This window comes from Halichoerus grypus, chromosome 2 (genome assembly GCF_964656455.1).
Source record: "Halichoerus grypus chromosome 2, mHalGry1.hap1.1, whole genome shotgun sequence".
Classification (NCBI taxonomy): Eukaryota; Metazoa; Chordata; class Mammalia; order Carnivora; family Phocidae; genus Halichoerus; species Halichoerus grypus.
Genome location: NC_135713.1, coordinates 75,610,765 through 75,638,209, shown reverse-complemented (window position 1 = coordinate 75,638,209; position 27,445 = coordinate 75,610,765). Strand labels below are relative to the sequence as shown.

The window sequence follows — 27,445 nt, the reverse complement described above, 5'->3', positions numbered from 1 at the left end:
TTAATCATATGTATCATTAATAGTATAGCTGTTGCATTTTCCAATATTGATAAAGTTATTCAAGTTTTTCATTTTCACAGACTCCAGATGAGCTACCAGATGCTGAAACTCTCCTTCTGGGTTAAAGGTTTGTTTCACATCTAAACTTTTCCTGTTGAATGCTAAATATCTGCTGAAAGTCGGTTGAACACATAACAGTTTAGGAGTTGGAAGAGTTTGGTTTGGACAGGCTGTAACATCTAAATCTGTTACACGTGGTGACTCATTAACTCGGCTTTATTAACTACAAACACCAGAGTCTTTCTTGTTGACATCTTTAATCAGTAAAGGAACTAGTTGTAGTTGTCATACTATAAGCTTATTCAGTCACTGTTGAATTGCACCATTTCGTTATTTCTTTTACCAGAAAAGCTTTGGTGGAGGTCCTACTGAGATCTGGTATTCTAGCTTCACCGAGGCTCCCTCAAAAACTTGTTTGCTTTGTTGTCTAAGGACAAGCATTGGTGCTCTTCTATGTTCTTTTGGAAGGATGCTCAGCAGCACAGTACAGGTGACTTCTCCTGTTCTGCTCATGGGAACACATGCAAAAACCCTGCATCTGAAGCTGTTCCCACTTCAAAGATGAATGAACGAAAACTCTTGTCAGACACCATCATTTTGTGAAAGTCGCCTGATTAAACTGGTCTTCCACTTATAAAGCAAGACATATCAGGAGCTGGTGGTCCACTCATGCTGCAGAATCTTCCAGTTCAGTCAACATATTCTCTGGCACTTGAATGAAATATGGTGGGTAAGATTTCTTCTGAATGGCATCCTGATCATTCACATTTCCCTCTGAAATTGGAACTTACAGTTGTGCATGTTCAGAACTGTGCTGTGGCAAATCTTGTGCCTCTCTGCAATTTTGAGCTTGAAACACAGCAGCTACACTCTGTGATCCTAGCAATCTGCAACCCACCTTCTCCTCATATGTTAGCCATTGATTTCCATTGTGATGAAGGCTGTCCTTACATTTCAGCTTTCCCTCCAAATCTTGACTCAAAGCTTCTGTTTTGATCCTTGTGTCTCGTGGTTGGGAGTTCCTGATGTGGGCCTGGAATTTGCAGTTTGAGATGGCTTAGCATTTATAGTTGACCACCTTAGGGTTGACGATAGTTGGAGTCCACAGTGGAGGGGATTTACTGCTGTGGTAATCAGACTGTGATGGCAATATGGAGCCCAAGAAGCTGGCTGAAGACTGGTTATAGGTGGCTATAACCCTTTGGCTCTGGTTGGAACCAGAAAGGTGCTGGAGAGAAGGGAAAGCAGAAGGGGACATGGTGATGTGAGAATTCACTGTTGAAGAGGTAGAACATCTTTTCTCTGTGCATGGGTTAGGCTGGATAGTGGAACACTGGTCTGGCTAAAAGAGCTGGAGGTTTCAACAAAACGTATTCTTACATGCATTATCTTTCCTGAAAATTCTAATATTAATTAAACAAAATGGAAGCAAAAAATATTTTTTAAAAAAAAACAAGCATGGTCTTTCAGATAAGACTTCTACTCAAGTGCTTAACAGGGCTTACTATTAAAATGTATTTTAAAATAATAACTTGAGGATGTAGAAGTATGCATTAAATCCCACAGATTCTTTGCTTTGCAAATGGGCTATAATTTGGAGGTGATAGTAGTTTCCATTTTACTTGAGTTTGTAAATATTGCAATGGATGTTTTAAATTATAAATGCCCAAGACCTCCTTGAAATATGTTTATTTTAAAACCATTCCAATTATTTATTTTGTCATATGCTGATAGGTGAAAACAAATCAGTAATATGAGGTAGAGATCAGTAGTCAGAAGAGGTTAATTTAAATCAAATCTTTCTGTGTATAAGTCTGTTCCAAAAAAAGTTTTACTCACAGTGTGTGTGTGTGTGTGTGTGTGTGTGTGTGTGTGTGTGTGAATGAATGAATGAAAGAGTAATGTAGTGGGGAAAAAAGCATGAGTTTTGGAATCAGAAGACCTATTAGACCAACTTGGAATACCTATTTGGATGCCTTTAGGCATGTTAAGCTTTGTAGACTTTGATTTTGTTTTTAAAATGCTAGAACATGGGCTATAATTTGGAGGTGATACTAGTTTCCATTTTACTTGAGTTTGTAAATATTGTGAGGGATGTTTTAAATTATAAATGCCCATTATTATCCATATGTGTGGCTCTGGCCAACCATACCATGTTGTGACTTTCATGGTACTTGTGGCACAATGGATATTTAGAGTGTATGTCATAGACTTTTCATGGTCACCTGGCTTTGTCCTCAATAAGTATCCTGCTAATAAACTCTACCACTACAATTTGGTCTCAAGATTTTTTTAGAAAAAAGTTAACCTTTATTGAATGTCCATTTACTAGAAATCATTCTAAGTGCATGTATGCATATTACTTAATTAATGTATATGTATAATACCATGGAGTATTTATTTTTAATTCCCATTTTTAACAAACAAAGCAAGCTTGGGCGCCTGGGTGGCTCAGTTGGTTGGGTGACTGCCTTCGGCTCAGGTCATGATCCTGGAGTCCCTGGATCGAGTCCCGCATCGGGCTCCCTGCTCGGCAGGGAGTCTGCTTCTCCCTCTGACCCTCCCCCCTCTCATGTACTCGCTCTCTCTCATTCTCTCTCTCTCAAATAAAAATAAATAAAATCTTTAAAAAAAAACAAAAACAAAACAAAACAAAAAAACACAAACAAAGCAAGCTTAAGAATAACGTACACACACTGGTACTTAGGAAAGTTACAGGACTTTCGGGGTCAGAAAGGACATACTTAGAAATGTGTATGTTGAAGATTTGGATGTTAAAAGAAGTTAAATTGAAGTAAGTGTAGAACTGCTGAATAACAGTCTAAGGTGCTTGGAATGAAACTCACTTAGGAGTCATAGAAGATTATTTATGCTGAACCAGAGGTGGCATTGGAAAAAGTATGGGAAGACTGAAAGAGCAATATATATACATCCTTCCTCTGAAGCCTACTTTTGTTTGTAGGCTTCATTATCATGCACTTCATTATCAAGAGAACTATGTCACCAATAGAATATATTTCGCAATGTGGTGCAGTAGGTTGAATAACTGGCCACAATCTTTCCATCCTCCTTATGTTTACATCCTTTCAATGTAGCTTGGAATCTCTTTCTATTAAAGAGTGGAATTTCTTTTTCCATTTCTTGAATATGGGCTGGCTGTATGACTTGGTTGGCCAATACAGTGTAGTATAAGTGATAGCATGCCAAGTCTAAGCTCAGGGGCTCAAGAATCCAGAGTCACTTCTATTCTCTCTTGGAACCCTGCCCAGTTGTCATGCAAACAAATTTCAGCTGGCCTGCTGAAACATGAGAGACCATGGAGAGAAGAGACATTCTTCCAGCTGCAGTCATTTCACATTGCCACTTCCAAGCTGACTTTACTATTGAGCTCAGACATATAACTGAGCCAGTGAAACAAGAGTTGCCCAAATAAGGCTAACCCCAACTGCCAAATCACAGAATCATTAGTTAAATAAATGGTCATTATTTTAAACCTTTAACACTTGAAGTGGCTTGTTATGCAGCAAAAGCTAACTGATACATGGTCAATAGCCCCCTGGTGGAGGAATATGGTTACATTAGTTTATCATGCAGGGAATCTATATGCATTCTGAGCCTATAGGTTTCATTGACACTCTATCCAACTGTAACATAAACTTCTTTTTCACCAAATTGTATTAAACAAGTCAGAGGTGTCTGTCTTACTTCTTTAAGTTGTAACTTAAAATGAATATGCATTGTAATTTCACTCTCCAGTGAGTTCTGGCTTTCTGTTCCTGACATATGAATGGAAGGTGGCTTTGTTGATTGTCCAGTCCACTTTTGGAATAATCAAAAAACTGACTTCTGGTTTTAAGTCATTTTTACATTAGGATGCCACACAACTGTCTAAAATACCAAAGAGAAGAAAGGATTTCTATTGCATACAACATTTTGTACATTTTAGTTAGGCTTAGTGTAACTCCAGATTGGGAAGCTTTGTAGCATTTCACATATTTGCCTTTCTGTGCACAGACTCTGTGTATATGTTTGTATGTGTGCATCAAAGAATGAATGGCAATATAAAGCAAATTGTCTTTCTTATGCTCCAATGTTAATTAAAACCAAATGTCCCTTCCACAATGTAGCTAATATACTTTAATTATTCTGTCTTGTGCAGTTGTGACAAAAGGGAACATGCAATTATTAAAGAGAAAAAAGTACACATTGTACCAATAATTGTCCATATTGTGAAATAGTATTGCTTTTCTCCTGTGAGTAACTTGAATTGTTGCCAAATAATCCTCTCCACACCATTTAAGTAATGTAAATTATTCTTTAACAATAATTTACCTTTTTATTGAGTTTAACTGAAACATGTTTATTTCCATTTACCTTCTTTCCACAGTTTTAAACAATGCAAAGCCAATAACAAAACAATAAGTTTTTAATGTTCTCTACTGGCATAAATTTTTTTCTTTTTTTAAAAAATTTTTATTGTTATGTTAATCACCATACATTACATCATTTGTTTTTGATGTAGCGTTCCATGATTCATTGTCTGTGCATAACACCCAGTGCTCCATGCAGAACATGCCCTCTTTAATACCCATCACCAGGCTAACCCATCCTCCCACTGCCTCCCCTCTAGAACCCTCAGTTTGTTTTTCAGAGTCCATCGTCTCTCATGGTTCGTCACTACTGGCATAAATTTTAAACATAATAAAGTGAGTGTTATTTTACATAAGAAAGAAGGTTGGTAGCAATCATAATTACCTTTAAATGTTAACCTTTTCCTTTCAAACATGGGAAAATCTATTCCCGAGATTAATTTTCTTCTTCTATTAAATTAAGATAAGGATACCAACAAAGATGGCAGATGGAAAGTGGTTGAAAGATTAATAGGAAACATGTATAAAGTGACAAGGTTACATAATAATCTTTCTTATAGTGCTCAATAATTATGAAACAGAAATAGAATCTATTAAAATAAATTCAGATTTCCAGATATCTGAATTGTTTCTCTGTCTCCCACTCTCTTAAATTATCTTTCTCTGGCTTCTAAATTATTTACTCTACCAAAGAACACTTTTTCTTCTTCTAAATGAGATGGTATGATAAACATTTGAGGACCTCACTCAAATCAAATGCTGATATGTCAGAAAAAGAAACTCACTAAATAAAACATAATGGTGTCTAGGACAACCACCAGAGACGTTGTGTTCTCTTCCCAAAGGAGGAAGTTGATTTTCCCCCAAAAGCATTGATTAAAAGGATAACTGAAAGGAGGAAATGAAGCAGAGACCAATTTCAGTCCAATTTTGGTGGTCGTTTTTCTGCAGCTCTGTTCCAAGCCTATTATCCAGTATTCTGATAGCGAGGAGTCCGCTCTGGTAGAGGCTTTTTGATTCTGACATTAGCTCCTGTGTTGGCTTCAGAGGAAGTGGCTACCCTAGTGAATCAGTTCGTCATTGCTGTGGGAAGTGTTCTTGTAGCCTGAGTGAGAATCTGATTTTGGTCTTCAGCATTTCCATCAGTTTTGTAGTCACTTAATTCCCTGTATTGGATTTCTTTCTTGTTAATATACCTACAGAGTTTTCTTTCTCTTGGATTAAACCCTGATTGATACTGCTTCAAAATATTTTTGATAAGGCAATAAATTTGTCCAATACAGTAGGATTTCAGGAGAAAATGATTGAGAGATTAGATTCCGATTATAAGTATTCTTTAATGCCTCAGTAACAAATTGGAATTCACTCTGAAATTCATAACAAGCCATGAGAGGGGTCTTTGAGCAGAGAAGTAGCATGATTAATATGTATTTTACAAAAATGAATCTGGACTCTGTGCATGGAGTAAATGGAAGTATGCTAGGCCAGAAGCAAATGGTTTGATCTGATGCAAACAGTTGGAGCTAGTACCAGTTACAGCATGGAATAATTGATAATTCTCTGAGATAATACCCCTTTCATAAACAATAGGCATAAAATATTTTCAGTACTATTAGAAAAATAACCAAGAAGAACCCATTTTATTTTTTTTTCAATTACAGCCAACAGCTTTCATTTTGTTAACGGCATTGTAACAGGTTTCCCAGCTAACCCATGGGCATTGTAGTATGTAAATGAATAGATATGGGGTGCATACATCAAGTATCCTTACTCTGACTGAAAGTTCCTGGCAAATACATCAGTTCTTGAAGCTCAAATACACCAGTTATTTTAATTAAACTGATGGAGCATTGGCAGAATCAAAAACAACTTGAATATTTCCCAGTAATAAAACCAAGTGCTCAGCCTTGTATACCTACTCAGTACACGTTAATTTTCTTACTCTCCATTATATCTACAACACTGAAAACTCCCTGATATTCCAAGACAAAGCTAGGCATGTTCTGAGGCTAGAAGGTGCCCCTAGGTTTAGATATTTTGTCTATGAAATACCCAGGCAACTGTATAACCATTGAAGGAACTGCCTAAGCACCATTTGAGAAGATAAATATCCCCTGGTGCTCCGGGAAAAGTAAAGCACAAATTCAATTATGGGGCCAGAGAGGGGAGAAAACTTTCTGAGGAATAGAGCGCTCAAGATGAGCAGTGAAACAAAAATGGAAGAGTGGAATGTATGGAAATAGTATGAAGAAAGGTAATAACCAGTATGGGAAAAGAAAGATATAAGAATTTAAGTGAGGTTGAGTCTATATTGTGGAGGAGAAGAAATGGCCTGCTGAGAAATCAGTATTTAATTGATGGACTATAGAAAAACTTTAAAGGATTTTAAGTGGTAAATTGATAAATAATTTACAAAAACCCTCTAGTGTCTACATGTCATTTCCAGATGGAATTCCTCAGAAAGACAAGTTTAATTTTGCCTGTGCAGGGTTGGCCTATAATATAAAGGTTTTACAAAAAAAAAAAAAAAAAAAAAAAAAAAAAATTGCCAACATTTGCGAAGTTGGATATATTACAATTATCAAGCTCAGACGTCTGGCTTTTTAATTTTTTAAATCAGAAGATATGTAAACAGCATGAACTCCTACTTGGCAACTGTAGTAGGTTTAGAGATGAAGCCTTACTTGATTTCATATTTTGAGGCAATGGCATTACCACTGTGGCTCCCTTTGCCCTTTTTTATACTTTCCACCAGAACATTTTACTTATCCATGGCCTCATTATATCTGAGAGATATGAAATCTGATTTATGGAACTTCCTATATCCCACCCCATATAAATCTGTGAGATACCTTAAACAGCCCAATATATTTGGCCACCATAGGATTTTCAGTACTATTATCCATACAAGTTAATAGACTGTTTATTTCAGGTCTGTTTTCCTGGGCAATTGCTCTGGTTAACAATAAGTGGGAATAAATGTGGATAAAAGAGATATAAGTATAGAAGCCAAACTTTACATTTGATTATGCTTTCATATTTATTACTTGAAAGAAAGTTTAAATTTGTTCCCTGTGTAACCAAAGTGGAGGGAAAAAACTCTAATTTAAAAATCGCATACTCACCAAATGCTAATTTATTACATTCATCAGTTATAATAAAATGTGTCTACATGTTTAATTTTGCTCTTTCATATTTAAATATTGAATGAATATTTATTTTATCACTATAGTGAAAAGTTTTGCATTAAAATGATTACTTTTTTATTACAACAAATAATAATTTAGCTAAATGATTGTCTCTGTATGAAGGCCCTTGATTAGGCTTACATGGGTCCTTGATCACAAGAAAAGTCAGGAGGTTTTGGAAAGTTTGGAGATGCCTAGCTGAGACATTTAGAATACTACAATTTTGACACTGTCGGGGTTTTGTGATTGCTTTCTGACTAACTAGAAGGTAAAGTCAAGGGAAAGGCAGAAAAGAAAAAGGACACAGCTGGGCATGATGTTCCTTCTGACTGCAAAATCAATTCCTGGCACCTGAAAGAAGCAGAGAAGGATAAGGGATTTCCGTATCTTAGAGATGTGCTGTGTCAACCAGAAGCTCAAGCAAACACGGGGAAAATAAAAGTAAATGTTTCTAGATTTTGTAACTTTCATGTTCCAATTTGCTATGTTTGCACCACTTGTTTACAAAGCCACTGAGTCAGGCCCACAAACTTAAGATTGTTTGCTCAGCAAAATAATTTCAAAAAATAAACCAAGTCTTTAACCATTAAACAAACAAAAAAATATATATAGCGTTAAAATAATGCTGCTGCTAAGTGTACATGTAGTGTGTAGAATTATGGTTTTCTGGTGGTAGCTTTATGTCATTTTGACCCAGGCTACCTACCAGGAATATTTCACAGATCACCTCTGATGGCCCTTATTTGAACATGCGTGCATGCGCGTGCACGCACACACACGCACACACACCATGAAGAGAGGAACATATGAAAGAAATGGTATTCAAATGAAAATTCCAGGTTATTAGCATATAGGCTAAATCTGCACTATGACATAGGGTCTGGTAAAGGCTGTGATATAGTTCACAGTGTAATGAAAACACTTCCTGTTTCTTAAATGTTGGCTTTATTTTCTCTATCTGCCTCCTAACCAAAATCAAAGTAAAAGGGCAAGTGACATCATCAGACATGTATAGTCAACTTCAGTATAACTACATCACATGGAAGTGGATGGTACACAAAGGAAGTGGAAAATAAAGAGGAATGGAAAAAGCACAATGGCTGGAGTACAGTTTGATCTCACCTTTTAAAAAGTGTAACCCTATCAATGTCTTGGACTGATGCAATTTGATCAGCAGCTTCTCTTCTCTGCAGGAAGCGCTAGTACGGAGAGGGGGGAAAGAAGCAGAAACACTATGCAACGCCCCTCTTTTGCCCCCCTCCCCTCATACAGCATGTTCCTATTTATAAGTTCTGTTTATGTCTTCATTGATAAAATCAACTTCCTCGAATAATCAGCACACAGACTATGTGTATCCAGATTTATAGATTTAAAATACATCCTGTGAGAGTCTATTGTTTCTAAAGAAAAACAAACAAAAAAAAGCATTCAGATAAAGGCCATAGTGTAGAGATACAGAATTTTAGCATTTGCCGTCTCATTTTGAGATGCAGTTCTGGACTTTAGGAATTTCAAATTATTCCTGTGATTTGCAGACAAAGCAAAGTTCAGTGAGGCAGTATTCTTCATTAAGAAACGTTTAACTCAGTAATGGTCTGGGCCAACTGGAGAATGAAGAAAAGCAATTTAAAAGAGCACAGGATCTGTTTTAAGAATAATCACTCGTTCACCATATAAAATGAATAATTTAGATGGCCGTTAGCCACAATTATTATAGGTGGGCAAAGGCAAATAGAAAATTGTATAATTTCATGGATGTTAATTGCATTTTGGTTGAGGAAGAGAAATTCATGCACTCGCTGAACTGAACTATAATATTAAAATGAAACAACTATTTGGTTGCTTGTGAACTCATCAGAGTTTTAAATTGCATATTGATCTTTTTTCTAATTTTTAATGTATTATTATAAAAAATATATAAATATACCAAGCATCAAGCTTCAGTAATTAATAAGTCATGGCCAATACTGTTTTACCTAAATGTCTACACAATTTCTCCAATCACCCCACCCAGATTTTTAATAAATATTTGCACATCCTATCATTTAACCTGTAATTTTTTATATTGATTCATTTTATGCTGCTATCATGTCAATTCTGAGTTCCTCTCATTGTTTTCTTTTTTTTTTTTTTTTTTTTTTTTTAAAGATTTTATTTATTTATTTGACAGAGAGAGACACAGCGAGAGAGGGAACACAAGCAGGAGGAGTGGGAGAGGGAGAAGCAGGCTTCCCGCCGAGCAGGGAGCCCGATGCGGGACTCGATCCCAGGACCCTGGGATCATGACCTGAGCCGAAGGCAGACGCTTAACGACTGAGCCACCCAGGCGCCCCTCCTCTCATTGTTTTCAATGAGACTTCTCAAATGACTGAAGCAAAGGAAATGAGCCACATCTACCAAAATATATCAACATTCTGCTTTTCTTGCATGAGCATAGTTTTGTGGCTATTACAGTGGCTGATTGCTGAGATAAAGTTATTTTAGGTTTCCTTGTCCTTATAGTCATTAGTTCCATATATTACTTATGAAAGGGCTCGATAAATGCTTGTTGAATGAGTTCAGAGTTTCTATATTTTATGACCAATTACTCTCAATTCATGTCACTGTTACATGTAAGTAGATACTCATAACACAAAACCTGTAACAGTACCTACCTCGTATCATCAGAAGAAAATGTGAGTGCATATGGAGCACTTCGCACAAGCCCTGGCTTGTGATATACTATTAAATATTTGAACTTAATATTTATGTTTTTGTTTATTATTGAAAGTGATTTTGTAATAGCAGCCACAGAGGACTGAGGATCTGCAAACCTCCCTGGGGCAGACTTGCCTTCCTGATCATTCATGGAAAGAGAACTCTTCAAAATCTTAAAAACACTTTGGAGCTTGGATATATTTCTTCTGTACTCAACTGATATCAAAAACAGCCTTTTATCAATCATACTTAAACCATAGTGACAGAATGATAGTTTTGTCTTCTCAGTGCAAGACCTCCAAATACTCTGGATATCTACAATGCAGATATTCTAAGAGTGATGATCAATAGGTATGGCTCTCTTCCCCCGACTGTTTGCCTAGAATCACACTAATTACCTCAGTAGGACACTCTTGCTCTCTAGAGCTTTAATCTCTACATAGAAGAGTGTCAAGTGGGAGAGAAACTGGATAGGGGAGTGGGAGTGTGAATATCCTTCATTACTAAGAAGAGTGCATTAATAAATCAAGAAGCATTATTAAGAAAAAAATAGAACTACGGGGCGCCTGGGTGGCTCAGATGGTTAGGCGTCTGCCTTCGGCTCAGGTCATGATCTCAGGGTCCTGGGATCGAGTCCCGCATCGGGCTCCCTGCTCCTTGGGAGCCTGCTTCTCCCTCTGCCTCTCTCTCTCTCTCTGTCTCTAATGAATAAATAAATAAAATCTTAAAAAAAAAAAAAAAAAAAGAAAAAATAGAACTAAATCTTTGATTAGATATTTCAGCGGCATTAACCATTTTCTCTCCTGCAAGACACTAGCAGTCTGGTTGAGTAATGGACTCTAACAGATGGAACAATTCCACAGCAATGGAACACCACCTACTGTAGTTCCAAAATATAAATGTTGTATTACATTCCACAATTAAAACTTAACTAAATAGATAGATAATATGTATGAGAATGGATCTGCAAAAAAAATCAGTACTCTTTAACTAAAATATAATTAGATTTCATCCTCAGAGACTGTAATTATGTAACTCTGAGCTAGATCCTCAAGAATTTATGCTTTTAAAAAACTCTAGAGGCAATTTTGATACACACTCCTTGTTGAGTGACGAGAAAAAGACTATGATGTGAGCTGCATATGTACAATACAGAATGTAATATGTATGCAAAAATGATGTCACTTTATGTCTCCAGGAGTTCCCCAACTGGTCCTCTAAAATTACATAAGTGACTAGTACCTATCAAACACTCAAATGATATTTGATTAATTAGCCTTTTAATTTTTATGAATTAACTTTTTATTTATTGAACCATTGAAAGTGAAGTTAAATTTTAATGGGGCCTCTGAGTAGAACATGGGTCAGAAAATTGATCAAATATTGTTACTCACAGAAGATTAAAAAAGAAATTCATGAAATGCAAGAACAAAAATGTAAGGCTCAGGTTTACTGCATGAGATATACTGAGTTTAGGTGAAATCTACAACAAGGAGACTTGAGGTAGGCCAGAAAAGATACATAAATATTTTCCACATATGCATGTATATTATTTTAAGAGATCTTTTCGGAAGCATTATTTTTTTTTTTTAAATGTTTTATTTATTCATGAGAGTCAGAGAGAGAGATAGAGAGAGGCAGCGGCAGAGGGAGAAGCAGGCTCCCCGCTGAGCAGGGAGCCCGATGCGGGACTCGATCCCAAGACCCTGGGATCGTGACCTGAGCTGAAGGCAGAGGCTTAACCATCTGAGCCACCCAGGCGCCCCTTTTCGGAAGCATTATTAAAAATTAACCTAAAATTAGCTTTTGCTAATGCATTAGAAACTCAAGAAATGTCTCAAACTATTATGAAAGTTATATTAATCATTTTAGAAGATTCCAACATATGTCAGAGTAAAAACAAGTCTTAGCCAACTCTATAAAAATTAGTTTCATACTAACAGATTTTCTCCCAGTATATTGTTCAGACATATCCTGTTTGTTTGCCTTTTTTAATCAAATTATTGCAATGAATTTCCATATAGTAACTAAATGCATGACCTGCCACCTATAACCAGAATATACTTATCATACAATATTTTCACCTAATACCCAATACACTTAAAATTTCTGAAATTATAGCTAAATTGGATAGCTTACATTTTACGGCAATATTAGGGTCTGTATTGTTTGCAGCACCAAATTTTGGTATGTCCTAAGAATTCAGCTTTACATTGAAATAGAAACACCACAGAAAATCAGTCCTATAATTGTGGAAAATGTGCCAATGACTGTATGTGTAGTTTCTGCCTAATACTATAATCTAAGGGACAACATTTACCTCTTGTCTAGGACCTCTTTCAAATATGGAGATGGAAGCAAGAATCAATTAAATATCAGGCAAATATTTGATCATATTCTGAACCATGTTAATAACTTAAATTGATTTCATTCCATTCTCTTGTTGAGCTGCCTGCATGCCTTTGTAAACTTGGGCATGGTAGAGGTTAGGGCTGATTGTTTTGAGAAATGTATATAATGATCTTTATTTTCTGTGTAAGTAAACAGATGATAGCCAGTGGCTACCCTGAACAGATTTCATAATTATAGTGGAGCCCATTTTGTGATATCTTCTAACTAATGAATTAGTGAGGAAAACTCAATAAATGCTCAGAGTTTGTCCACGTTCTTTCAGTTATCTGTCTCTAATGCCTCAGGCAATAAACCAAATCACATTTAAATAAAAATATGTTTAAAAGCCGTTCTAGATATTGCTCTGTCCTGACATGCTTTTTTGCTTCTAAAATGCTCCAGGTGTTCATATCCTGAGAATTGTGTAAGCCAATCTTTGATAGAAAATTCCATTTTAGAGGGAAAATAGCACAGGATAGAAGTGGCAATTTTTTTCTACCCAGGTCTCAGTGAAAAGTAAAACTTCACTTACATGAAAATGAAGGTATTATCTACAAAGATTTTTTTTTTTCTGAGGTATATATATATTAACAAGATTGTAAGGAAATCATTTACTGATGTTTTATGGATAATCATTGCATATATTTAAGTTAAACAGGCATTCATTAAACACCTACAAGGGATGAAGCATCCAACTCAGTACATTACACCTGCCCCCGAAAAGATTATATTCTAGTGAGAAAACAGAGAAACATGTCAGCATTGAAGACGGACTCTTAGCATACCTGGAAGGTTTCAGGATGATGTTTATATGACCTTTTCTCATCAATAAGACCTATCTCAAGTATAAATATATAATTACTTATATAAGCTTACTATTTCTAGATTGGAAGATCCACGAGGACAGAAAAAAACCTCTGTTTTAACAGTTTTACCACTAGAGTCCAGCATAGTATTTAGCACACAGTAGGAACTCTGTTAAATAAATAGCAAGTCATATGAGTTCTAAGTTGTGATCAAAAGATAAGTGAGACTGAGCAAAAATGTTTGCTGGGAAGGGCAAGGTTTAAGTGAAGGAAGGAGGGGGTAGGATATTAGTGACAAGGCTATGTTAGACTGAGTGCAGATCACAAGCCAAGGTTTGAAGCAGGACCGGCGAGGAGTGCTACAAGTAAGAGTGTTCAGAACAGGGCATTCCTGGACATGAAGCTGGGAAGCTGCACAGGACCACACTGAAACATGATAGGCTATGGGTCCCTTGGTTAGGCACTAAAGTCCATGCCAGAAGGAATAAGATGGCATATACGTTTGTACTCATACTATCACTACCTTCTCAAATAAATCAAAGAGCCTTAACTATTTTATCACTGATCAGAGCATACTTTCACAAGGAGCCAGGATGGTCTCTAAACAAACAATGGATAGAACCCAACAACTGAAACCTTTTTTCCATGCCTGTTCAGGATAAGATGAAGCTTTACAAGTTTCTCACTAGGGAAGTAATAACATCAAATCTGTGGTTTCGCTTATTTTTATTGTAGAAGGGTGACAAAAGATACTGAATGCAGATACTGAATGTAATAGTTCATATGAAATATGAATATCCTATATTAAGTAAAAATGCCATATTCAGCCTAATTTTGTAACTTGATTAATGTATCCATTTGGCATTTTATTTTAGACTTAAATTTTTAAGATTATATTTACGTGTTTACATTACTTCTCATTTTTACTCTCTTCTAGTAGGATTTGTAGTTTATTTTCATTCCACAATAGTTTTTTTTCTCTTTATATACTCAGTAGGATTTCCAGGCATTGGACTTCCCTTCTGGAAATTGGGTTAAATATTTTAATATCCAGGGTCTTTTATAAATGGCTTACTCCTTCAAGTCTTCTGACATACTACTCTTATACTATACTTCACCAGTCCTAGATTAAAACATAGTTTATTTTGGGCTTAACTCATTGATTAGTATTTTTTTATAAAGACAAATAAAACATACCCATTTTAACAAATTCCCTATAATCATTTTCATTTTACTTGCCTGGAGATAATGAGATAAATTCATTAATATTACCTCCATTTTCAACTTTTTTTCTTTCTTGAATATAAAGTTATTTGTCTATATGTTAAAGAAAGGTTTACTATGTGTTTTAACTCTCAGATATGCTTAATTTTATTCCAGTGCATTTATTTTTCAGATAGTTTTGATGAAAGGGAGCACAACTGCCTATATGCATTGATTTTTTTCATTAAAATGTTTAAAAAATTAAAGTAAGAGAAAGCTAGTGTCATACAAAAATATATTGCACGGAAAACTAAAACCAAATACCCAAAAACTGTCCAACAAAGGATAGTAAAGCAGAGGTTAAAAAAATTGATTTCACAATTTTCTTATATTTATCACTTCACAAATATACCAAGACCATGTTAACTTAAGAAAACCTACAGTCAGACATCCAATAGTTAATACTTTTTTTCACTCTCTGACATCTGAGTGTGACTGATCTTTTTTGTCCAGCCCCATGCACATAAAAGGTATATATCTTTAGGTAATATTTCTATAGCAGAGTTTCCATTTTTCTACTTCAAGAATTCCAAATATATATCCCTAATGACACTAGTATCATATCATTGATCAAAAAATTTTCCCCATAATCATGTTAACAATATCATCTACTTAAATGTAAGCCTTGTTGATTCTTCCCTCAACAAATTTTTCAATGTCCCTGAAAATAATAAGATTTAAAAATCTGTTTCTTATCATACTTTCACACACTAATTTTAGCATCATTGATAAATCTTGGCTGCAATATTGATTTCTCTTTTGACGTTTGCCTAATGGTAATTTTCATTTTCCCCTGTCCCTACCACATGCTACTTCTCCTCTGTTTATTTAATGTTTAATTACTCATTTTTAAAAGAAAGGTTGTGAATATTTAGATTAGCCCACAGCTTATTCATAATTTGCATATCCATAATTTATCATAAACTATCCATAAATTAACATTGTTATTTATTTTTTGCTCACATTGTCTCAGGTTTGGCCGCTGCTTCATGTTGGTGCTTATCTCTTTTTTTCAATAACTATATATTTTTGAGCACTTCATTAATTAGCATCATCAGCTGTTCTAGGCTCATCTTGTACTTTCCCTAACCTCACCCTGAAATGAAAGATTTTTCCAAGGAGCCCTGATATTTTTTTAACTGGCAAATAATACTTAGAAACCAAGGTTTAGACAGTATGTGTGCTCCCTAGTGCTAGATGCTAAGTCCTGTATACTAACATACATACAGCTATGTATTATCTATCCATTTCTGCGTGTGTGTGTAGACTAATAGCTCTAATTCCAATCTATCAATCACCACAGTGATCATTTTATCCTTCTTCCTTTCCTTTTTTGTAATTCTCCTCTGATATTGTAAAACCTGGTTATCATTATGCACAATATATTTACTTACTTTAGTAATACACATAAACAAACATGTACACACATGAAGGTGTTTCAGAATCACAAATAAATTCCCCCGTAAGAAACAAATGTTTTAACTAGAGTAAAATATCTGTGTATATTTTGTTTAATCTTAAACCTTAAAATATACAAAGTGCTGTTTTCCAAAATTATATAGGTTAGTTCTTCCCAACCCTCTTCACTATGTTTTGTCATTCACTTATAATACAATTAAGTTCCTTTGTTACTGTGTGTGTTCAATCCTGGATAGATCCATTTCCTCATCCTTCTTGATTTTAATTATTTACACATGGAGGGTAGGAGGATATGGAAAACATGAGTATGGTTCTAACAATAAATAACTGCTATGCAAGTGGGATATATGTAGTAAGTTCCATATACAGTTTCTTTAGGTAACGGTATATATAGTTTGTTTAGTATTACCAAATTTCCCTCCAGAAGAGGTGTATCAAATTGCATTCCTACCAGAAATGTGTGAGTATGCTTGTTTCCTTACAACCTCATAAATGCCACAGTTTTGAATTTTTACCAATATGATAGGTGAGAGAGTTTGAGATTTTTCCTTTTAAGGACCATTTCTATATCTTTTTGTGTGTGTATGTGAATTTCCTGTTTCTTGTCTTTTTTTTCCATTTTCTTTTTTTGGAATTTTGTTCCTATGCCTATCAGTTTTTAAGATTTTCTTATATATTAGAGGTTTGAAGACTTCCAGTTAATATTCTAATTATTTTCTTCTATTTTTCAGCTTTTGATTTTGTTTTTGGTATTATTTTCAATGCAATTTACTTAAAGTAGTAAATTATATCAATCTTTTATTGTCCTTAAATATTGAGTAAGAACTCAAAATCCTTTACCTACACCAATGTTAAAGAGAAACTCACCCATGATTGTGGTACCTGCATGACTTGATGTTTTTACCTTACATCCCTAATCCATTTGCAGTTTATCCTTTGTGTGGTATGAGATATGGATCACATATAATTCACTGAAGAATAGGTTTTTTGCTCCAACAATATGAGATTTCACATATATGATATCCAAAATCTCCATATATTTTGGTGCGTTTCTGGGCTTTTTACTTAAATCTAATAACTTATTTCCTTTATATCACTACTTAATTTTCAATTGTAGAGACTTTGTAAGCATGTTTTAATATCTCATAGGTCTAGTTCCTCTACGTAGTTTTTCTGAGTGCTTTCCTATCTATTCTTTCATGCTTGTTTTCTTATATGAAATTTAGTGTCAACTTGTTCAACTCCATAAAAAATTAGGTATATTTCTGAGGATTAAGTTTAATTTATAAGTTAATATGGGGAGAACTGATATCTTTACAATGTTGACTTATCCTACCTATGAACCAGGAATGTCTTTCCATTTTCTCAGTCTATTTTTATGTCTTTCAGGAGTATTTTATAAATTCCTTCATAAATGTTTGAACATTTCTTCTTAAGTTTATTCCTACATATTTAATCATCTTCATTGCTATTGTTAATGGAGATTGCTTCAGTACAATGTAGCTTCTTACTAGTTTTGTGTATGAAAGCTATTGATTATTGCATTAGTTTGCTAGAACTGCTTTATAGTACACAAACAGATAAAGGGCTGATATCCAAGATCTATAAAGAACTTCTCAAACTCAACACTCAAAAAACAAATAACCCAGTCCAAAAATGGGCAGAAGACATGAACAGACACATCTCCAAATAAAACATACAAATGGCTAACAGACACATGAAAATATGTTCAATATCACTAGCCATCAGGGAAATACAAATCAAAACCACAATGAGATACCACCTTACACCAGTTAGAATGGCAAAAATTAACAAAACAGGAAACAACAAATGTTGGTGAGGATGCAGAGAAAGGGCAACCCTCTTACACTGTTGGTGGGAATGCAAGCTGGTACAGCCACTATGGAAAACAGTATGGAGGTTCCTCTTAGATATTAAAAGTAGAGCTACCCTATGACCCAGGAATTGCACTCCTAGGTATTTACCCCAAAGATACAGATGTAGTGAAATGAAGAAGCACCTGCACCCCAATGTTCATAGCAGCAATGTCCACAATAGCCAAACTGTGGAAGAAGCCAAGATGTCCTTCAACAGATGAATGGATAAAGAAGATGTGGTCCATATATACAACGGAATATTACTCAGCCATCAGAAAGGATGAATACCCACCATTTACATCGACATGGATGGACCTAGAGGGGATTATGCTAAGTGAAATAAGTCAAGCAGAGAAAGTCAATTATCATATGGTTTCACTCATATGTAGAATATAAGCAATAGCACGGAGGACCATAGAGTAAGGGAGGGAAAACTGAATGGGAAGAAAAAATCAGAGAGGGAGACAAACTATGAGAGACTCTAGAATCCAAGAAACAAACTGAGAGTTGCAGAAGGGGGTGGGGGTGGGGGGGTGGGGTAACTGGGTGATGGGTATTAAGGAGGGCATGTGATGTGATGAGCACTGGGTGTTATACGCAACTAGTGAATCACTGAACACTCCATCAAAAACTAATGATGTACTATATATTGGCTAACTGAACATAATAAAAAGAAAAAGAAAAAAGAAGATCAGTATCCAATGATCTGGAAAGAAGGTTGTCTATACATATGAAAAACAAAACAAAAACAGTTGCTGAGCAAACATACCAACTGATTCCACTTGTAAAGACAGTCCTGCCCAGGCACAGACACAGACACATCTGCATTACCTGGAGAAAGTCAAGGACCCGCCCAGACTGTGTCACACTGGGCGGCCCAGGAGAAGGCAGGAGAACTCTTCTGTCTAACTTTACATAATCATATGTACCATCTCAGAATTGGGATTATAAGACATTTCAATTTTTTATGTTTTCCTACACCTTTCAAATAAATGTTAAAAAAAAAAAAGTACAAAAACTGAATGGCTTAAACAAAATAATTGTCTCAGGGCGCCTGGGTGGCTCAGTTGGTTAAGCGACTGCCTTCGGCTCAGGTCATGATCCTGGAGTCCTGGGATCGAGTCCCACATCGGGCTCCCTGCTCAGCAGGGAGTCTGCTTCTCCCTCTGACCCTCCCCCCTCTCATGCTCTCTCTATCTCATTCTCTCTCTCAAATAAATAAATAAAATCTTTAAAAAAAAATAATAATTGTCTCAGAGTTCTGGAGACTAGAAGCCCAAGATCAAGGTGTCTTCAGGGTTGGCTCCTTCTGAGGCTGCTGAGGTAAAATGTGTTGTATGCCTCTCCCCTATACTGAGAAATTTATTATTTTTATGTTTAAAATTAGAGGAAGCATTATAGGATTTTTAACAAAGGTAGTAAAATAAGAATTGCTTTTTAGAGATTGAAAAGAGGAATTAAAGTTTGTAGGCAGAGGGAGCAATTAGGAGATTACAGCTTCTAAGTGAAATAGAATGAGTATTTGTAGGTAATATATCCTACCAGTTCTTATGAAAAAAATAAAAGAAACCTTGTTTGCAGATTGGGTGGGAGAAGAAATCTGAAGTAAGCCTTGGATAACAACCTGGGTGCTCTAAGAACAATCAGGGTAGCTTATAAGGTGAATTAGTCTGGGGGGTAAATGGTAATGAGTCTAGTTTTGTCCATTAGTTCAATATTTAGTTGAAAAGAAGGTTGTGTATCGTTTTTCAAAGAGGTGGCATAAAATAAAAAGAAAATAAAAGAAAGCCTAGAAAAGAGGTCTGGGAAGCAGACACTGCTGTTTAAGATTTAAGGAGTAAAGGGCTCCAGGAAATGACACGGATGAAGGGAAAGAATATGATTTCCAAACAAGTTCCACAGTAATGGTCAGAAATAATGAACAAATGAAAGACAAAAATTCCACTGGACTTTATGATATATTACAAAATATTTAAGTTGAAATGGTGAAAAACCTGTACTACCAGGGATATAAAAGTTGAATGATGACTACTGAGGAAATACAAGGTGAGATAGTGGAGACACTGATTGTCTGCCTTTTAAAGAAACTTAGCATTTGAGGGAAGGGAAAGCATTAGTCAGAGAGACTCAAGTATTAAGGAAGGAGTGATATTTTATAACTAAAAGAAAACTGAACAATTTAATCAAATGAGTAAAAGGATCTAAGTTTAAGGTTTCCTGTTGATTGGTTGGTGGTGATTGAAAAGGGTCTTTGTCATGCCCTTTGTAATTTACTACAGTAAAATTCTACATGGAAGTGCATTGTAGTCAAAATAAGAGAAAAATGGAATCTTCACTAGATAAAAAAAAGCATAACATTTTTGGAATAATTTAAATATGCAAATAAATAATTGCTATCAGTTGTGATTTTTCAATAAAATTTAATGAGATTAATATGGAGTAAGACTAATACTTAGTCAAACCACTGACAGAATGAATTAGTACTCAGTTACAAAATATTTCAATTATGTTTTCAAAATTAATGACTCCTAATAGTTTATTTTTAATTTAAATAAATATGTGAAGCAAAAGCTTTTGAATGTGTGATTACTTACACATTCTGCTCCCCCATCTTTAAGAACTTAGCTTGAAAAAAACAGAAGATTAAAGACACAAGAGCTAGAGACAGCAGATGGCCACACACACACACACACACACACACACAAAGGGGAAAGAGCCACAGGCTCAGGGCCATGTCACCTTAAAAGAGCCACAGTAGAATACTGCAGAACTGGACATAAAAATTTCAAGAATAGTCTTTGGTTGTCATGTACGTGCTTTTTATTGCTCTTTCTCCCTCTATCCCTTCCACTCCACTTCCTTCCTATCTCACATTAAAAAAAAAAAAAAAGTCATCCATTCTGAAAATACACTTGCAATGGCCTGATGTTGAAAAAAATCCCTTGTCATGTGTTTGTTTACAATCTGTATGTCTTCCTAGGAAAAATGTTTATTCAGGTTCTCTGCCCATTTTTTATATAGGATTGTTGTTTTTTTTTTTTTTGGTATTGAGTTGTGTATTTTATATATTTTGCCTATTAACCCCTTAATGCATCTATCATTAGCAAACATCCCCCATTCAGTAGGTCGCCTTTTTGTTTTGTTAACGTTTTTCTTCACTCTGCAAAAGGTTTTTATTTTGATGAAGTCCCAATAGTGTATTTTTGCTTTTGTTTCCCTTGCCTTAGGAGACAGATCTAGAAAAATGTTGCTATGTCCGATGTCAGAGAAATTACTGCCTGTATTCTCTTCTAGGATTTTTATGGTTTCAGGTCTCACATTTAGGTCCTTAATCCATTTTGAGTTTATTTTTGTGTACAGTGAAAGAAAGTGGTCCAGTTTCATTCTTTTGCATGTTGCTGTCCAGTTTTCCCGTTATTTATTGAAGAGACTGTTTTTCCCCCATCGTATTTCCTTGCCTCCTTTGTCACAGATTAATTGACCATATACGTTTTGGTTTATTTCTCACAGTCTGGAGGCTGAAAGTTTGAGGTCAGAGCACCACCATGGTCCAATGAGGGCCCTCTTTCAGTTTTCACACTTCTTGTGTCCTCAAATGGCAGAGAGGGAAATGGAGATTTCTTCGGCATCTTTTATAAGGGCAATAATCACATTCACAAGGGCAGAGCCACCTAATCCTCTCCCAAGGGCCCAACTTTCTCCGGGGTTAGGTTTCAACATGTGAATTTTGCGGGGGTACATTCGAACCTTGGCATAATTTATATTTTTCTTATTATTTATGTTGAGATAGATTCCATCAGATGTGATTACTTTAATGAGGGAGTAAATTATAAATAATGTCATTATGTTGATTGGCCAGTTAAGGACTTTGCATAATTTGGAGTATAAAGTATTTCAGACAAAAGCCACTGTGATACAAAAAAATTCTCAACTGAACCTGGAAAAATAAAAGTTGAATGATGGGACATAAGAATATAATCAGAACTGAAAGCCACATTATGATTGGTCTCAGATTCTGAAAGTGTATTGTTGCATTTGCACACATACACACACACACACTCTCTCTCTCTCAAATAAATAAATAAAAGCTTAAAAAAAATAAACTACTATGTCCTAAGCTGTGGATAAAGGAATGAAGAAGGTATGGTTTTTGCTTTCAAGGGGCTTACGATCTTCAGTATCCTCCCGAGATGGTTATGAGCAAGTGAGCAAATAAATTTTGTGAATGTGCTCCATAAGTTGTAAAGTGATAATTAAATGTTTCTTGTCATTCAGGAAACATGTGAGTCAAATGTATAAAGTTTCTTACCCAGAGAAGGTGCTTGATACAGATTAGTTTCCAACTTCAATTTTATGGTTTTCTAAGTATAATTAAATATTTATTAAGAAATTTAACAAATATTTTTTGAACTCAAACTAAGTACCATATAATATTCTAGGAAGAGGACAAGAGTAATCAATTATGACCCCTTGGATTCTGAATTCAGTTGGTAGGTGGTTGATGATTCATGCTACTGAGATGAGGAAGAAAGGCACAGATTGAGATCAAAGATTATATATTGCCTTATTATGATGCTTGAGTTACCTACTTGACAACAAAGTAAAGAAGTTAAGATGTAATGGGCATTTTGTTAAGTATTTGAGCACACTGGAAAAATCTTTGCTAGAAATATAAATAAGTGTATGCATAGGAATATGATATGTGTGAAGGGAGAGTCTGAAAACATGAACCATACATATACGAAGTTTTACTGTTATGAAAAGCAAAGAAATGGAACGATGTCTGGATATTTAATTGCTGTCAAGGGGAGATTTAAAGTTTTTGCATATAAAAAAAGTCTCCCAAATGACTTTCAGAGAATTTTCCAAGCATCTGTTTACTGTAGTCAGTGTTGTTTTTCTTTGTTAATATAGTTGAAGCAATGCATAAAATGCTTATTAGCAAATGCTCATAAATAATGTAAAAGTATTTGACTACAAATATTGTATGGTTCAATCAATACTCCAGCTGAAACAAATTATCCTAGATTAGCATGTGATTGTCTTGGTTTTTCCTAAATTGCTACCTTAAATTTTAATGGACTCTGGAAATGAAATAGGAGTTTAGAAATAAACAGAAACAGGTAGATTTTAACTGTATGTTTTTCCTTATTACTTCTCTCTTCCTTTAGTATCTGTGACCACCATCTGCTCAGCTTCATATTACATTTATCTGTTTTCCCTTTTAATCTGACTCAAAATTCAATTATGATCTCACCTTAATTAAAATAGCAAGAACTTTATGGACATTATCATTAATGCTAAATGGTGATTTTTCTTGGTGCATATATATTTCATTTGAAAATGACCACAGATACCCCAAAAGTAGTTTCTCTATAAAGAAATATATTCACAAAGAAAAACAGAATATACTGAATCCTATCTAAGAACCCGAACTAATTACTATTGGTTGAATTTAAAATGTAGTTATATGGCAGATGCAGGCAGGAGAGGAGTTGTTCATCTATTTTGCATACACTTCTTGTTTTGCTGTGTGATACCTTTAGGGTAGCCAATCATCCAGGTTGTCTGAGGACTGGGGTTTGAGCACTAAAAGCCTGATCCAGGAAATCTCTCAGTTTTAGGCAAACTGTGGCCCCTGGTCACCACACATTCTACAGAGCACTTTTAAAGAAAAAAATACAAATGGCTAACAAATATTTTAAAGACTCTATTTAAACCCTAGTCATCTATTCAGTATATTACAGTTATGTATATTTTGAGAAAAACAGAGTTTATGACATCTATGTAAAGAGTTGCTTCAAACCTGTTTTAAGAAGTGCATTGGCTCAAAGAAAGTAATTACTGCTTTATAATAAAGATGTATGGTACAGTCAGGTGATTTTATTTTTCTAACCTACTGTCTCTAAGCCTAGGCCAAATCAATATTTCTCAATTTGTTTTCAACTTTAAGGCTTTTGCAACTAATGCAACACAAGAGTGCAAACCACAAAGAAACAAACTTCTGAAATTTTAAAATTTGGAGTGTTTAGAGAAGGAGTACATGCCATAGACATTATTCTGAAGACACAAAAAAGCTTTTTTTCAGATCACAAAAGAAGCAGGAAATTCCACAGCGGTTGCAGAAATGTTACTTACATCTTTCCTCAACATCATCTCTGATGCGATTATAAATATTCAAGAATTTGCCAATATTCAGCGTTACATTCTTGATTCTCACTTTTTTTTTTTTAATTTTATTATGTTATGTTAGTCACCATACAATACATCATTGGTTTTTGATGTGGTGATCCACGATCCATTGTTTTCGTATAACACCCAGTGCTCCATGCAGTACGTGCCCTCCTTAATACCCATCACTGGGCTAACCAATCCCCCCTCCCCCCTCCCCTTTAAAATCCTCAGTTTGTTTCTCAGAGTCCATAGTCTCTCATGGTTCATCTCTCCCTCCAATCACCCCCCTTTTTCCCTTCCTTCTCCTAATGTCCTCCATGCTATTCCTTATGTTCCACAAATAAGTGAAACCATATGATAATTGACTTTCTCTGCTTGACTTATTTCACTTAGCATAATCTCCTCCAGTCCCATCCATGTGGATGTAAAAGTTGGGTATTCATCTTTTCTGATGGCTGAGTAATATTCCATTGTATATATGGACCACATCTTCTTTATCCATTCATCCTTCTCACTTCTGACAAAGATCACCTTTCACAATATAGTGAATTTCAATAAAACCCCAGGACATGTCAATGAAAGGGGAAAAAGTGACGATAAGCAAAAAGCTTAAATGAGACCTTTTTTAAAATTTTGGAGACAGGCAATAGCACAAAGATAATTAACCTGGTTTTTGGAGATATCACCAGACTGAAAATTATTAAAGAAAAGAAAAATCTTACTGCAGCAACACTCGGAGGATTGTTCCATCTGTCTTTCAGGGAAAAGCACATTACCAAACATACTATAAAGCATTCCGACTGGGCCCAAATAAAAATTCAAGATTGTCAAAATTCCATCGCTGTATACAAAACTTATCTAAAGCAATCAAGTAAGCTACAAAACCAAAGCACTCTAAATACTAATTCTAAATTCAATCTCTGCAGCACTACCTACCTTGTACTTCAGCTAATAATGCTTTCCTCATTCTGCTCCTACTATATTGGCTCCAACTACCCTTCTGTCTAGCCAGCCTTCCTCCAATGTCTGCTAACCATCTTGATATTTCCCTCACTCCTGTGCTAAATGAAATGTTCTGACATTTTAGTATGACCACTTTATAATTTACCATGACTCTCTTATACGTTATACATGTATACAATTATACATATGTATATCATCAGCTTATATAATAACAATAATAATAGCTACCTTTTATTGAGTACTTTTTAAATATCAGGCACTGTGCTAAACACTTATATTTATTATTTTATTAAAAAGAACATTTCATGGGCGCCTGGGTGGCTCAGATGGTTAAGTGTCTGCCTTTGGCTCACATCATGATCTCCAGGTTCTGGCTAACCACGTCAGGCTCCTGGCTAAGCAAGGAATCTGCTTCTTCCTCTCCCTCTGCCTCTCCCCCACCTTGTGCTCTCTCTCAAATGAATAAATAAAATCTTAAAAAAAAAAGAACACTTCAAGGCAGTTTTTATTATATGTTCTATTTTACATATGAGAAGACCAGAGGCTCAGAGAAATAGTTACTTGCCTCATTCAGCAAACTAAAAATGGTGGGGCACCTGGGTGGCTCTGGCAGTTAAGCATCCAGCTTTTGATTTTGGCTCAGGTCATGATCTCAGGGTCATGAGATGGAGCCCTACATTGGGCTCTGGGCTGGGTGTGGAGCCTGCTTAAGTTTCTATCTCTCCCTCTCGCTTTGCCCCTCCCTCCCTCTCTGTCTCTCTCTCTAAAAAAAAAAAAAAAAAAGAAAAAAAAGAAAAGAAAAAGAAAAAAAAAAACCCTTAAAAAAAGAACACTACAAATGGTAAATTAGAAGCTATAAAATAAGATTTTACTATGTGAGACTAAATAAACATAGTTTTTCACTTTCTTACTCAAAGAAAACATTCTATACAGGTTTCTTTGGATGATTTTTAAAGATCTACTATCCAAAAATTAGAAAGTGCAGCATGACTAGAATACCAGTCTACCTATTTGCCACTCCTCTAAGCAAAAGTTCATCCATTTTTTGGACAAACACTACAAAGAAAGTGATAAATTAGAGGAAGATCTCATTCACAAACTAACTTCAGGGAACCCAGAATCTTCTCAAATAGTGTCCTTAAACTCCTCACAGAAAGAGCTTAAAAGCCTCTCCGCTTGCCCTGGAATAAACAGACTTCTAAAATAATAAAAAAATAAGTATCTATGTCTGTATACACATTGTGTGTGTGTACAGAATTAGAAAAAATGATGAGTAGAATTTGAATTAGAAAAACAATATGTTGATAAGCAGATACGCAGACAGTTAGAAAAATAACTGATTGCTACTAAAAATTGGCAGTGATTATGACATCACACAGTGTGGCAAAATCGATCACAGGAAAACTGGAAAGGAAGGAAGGGAGAGAGGGAGGGAGGGAGGAGGGAGGGAAGGAGGAAGGAAGGAAGGAGGGAGGGAGGGAGGAAGGAAGGGAGGAGGGAGGGAGGGAGGGAGGAGGGAGGGAGGGAGGGAGGAAGGAAGGAGAGAAGGAGGGAGGGAGGAAGGAGAGAAGGAGGGAGGGAGGAAGGAAGGAGAGAAGGAAGGGAGGGAGGAAGGGAGGGAGGGAGGGAGGAAAAGACCTATAAGTCAGAGGGGAAAGAAATCACAGTATGCATTTAGGAAGCACTAAAAATGCGGCACTATTAAAAGCATGCTTTGGTTATTGATTCCTTTTACCATCTAAACTTGACTAAGAATACCAACTGATTTAACTTCAGTTTTTATTCAGTAGGCAATTGGTAGAGTATAAAACTTATGTATAAAATACTTTCATACATGAAAGGAGTAGCTACAGGAAGAGTGTATGTTTGAGTTCTATTTTCTCACTACCCCTCGGAGTATTTTCAAAGCAGCTTACATTTTGTTATACAGATGATACTACAGTTATTTATTTTTCTGTCAAGTTTCTGTTACTGTCACAATTTCACACTTGTAACAAAGCGCATGTGATTCTAAGTCTTATATATTTTATGGCTTTTTATTGTTTTGTGTACATGTTCAATAATCACTATTTTTCTCAAATTTATTTCCTTCCTGCAGTTCTGGCCAGATATATGAGCATTATTTTTCTTCAGTCGGCTAGGGCTGTCTTTGCTTTTTGTCTTGGTATGCACACTTTCAGATTATTCCAGATTATTCCTTCTTAATAGATTTTCATATGCACCTCTTCAGTCATTTT

General features: G+C 35.4%; 1 pseudogene; it reads right to left on the bottom strand.

Annotated features, from left to right (window-relative positions):
- LOC118539867 (myotilin pseudogene) lies at nt 1–25,212 on the bottom strand (annotated as a pseudogene).
- Nucleotides 25,213–27,445: the final 2,233 nt, after the last annotated feature.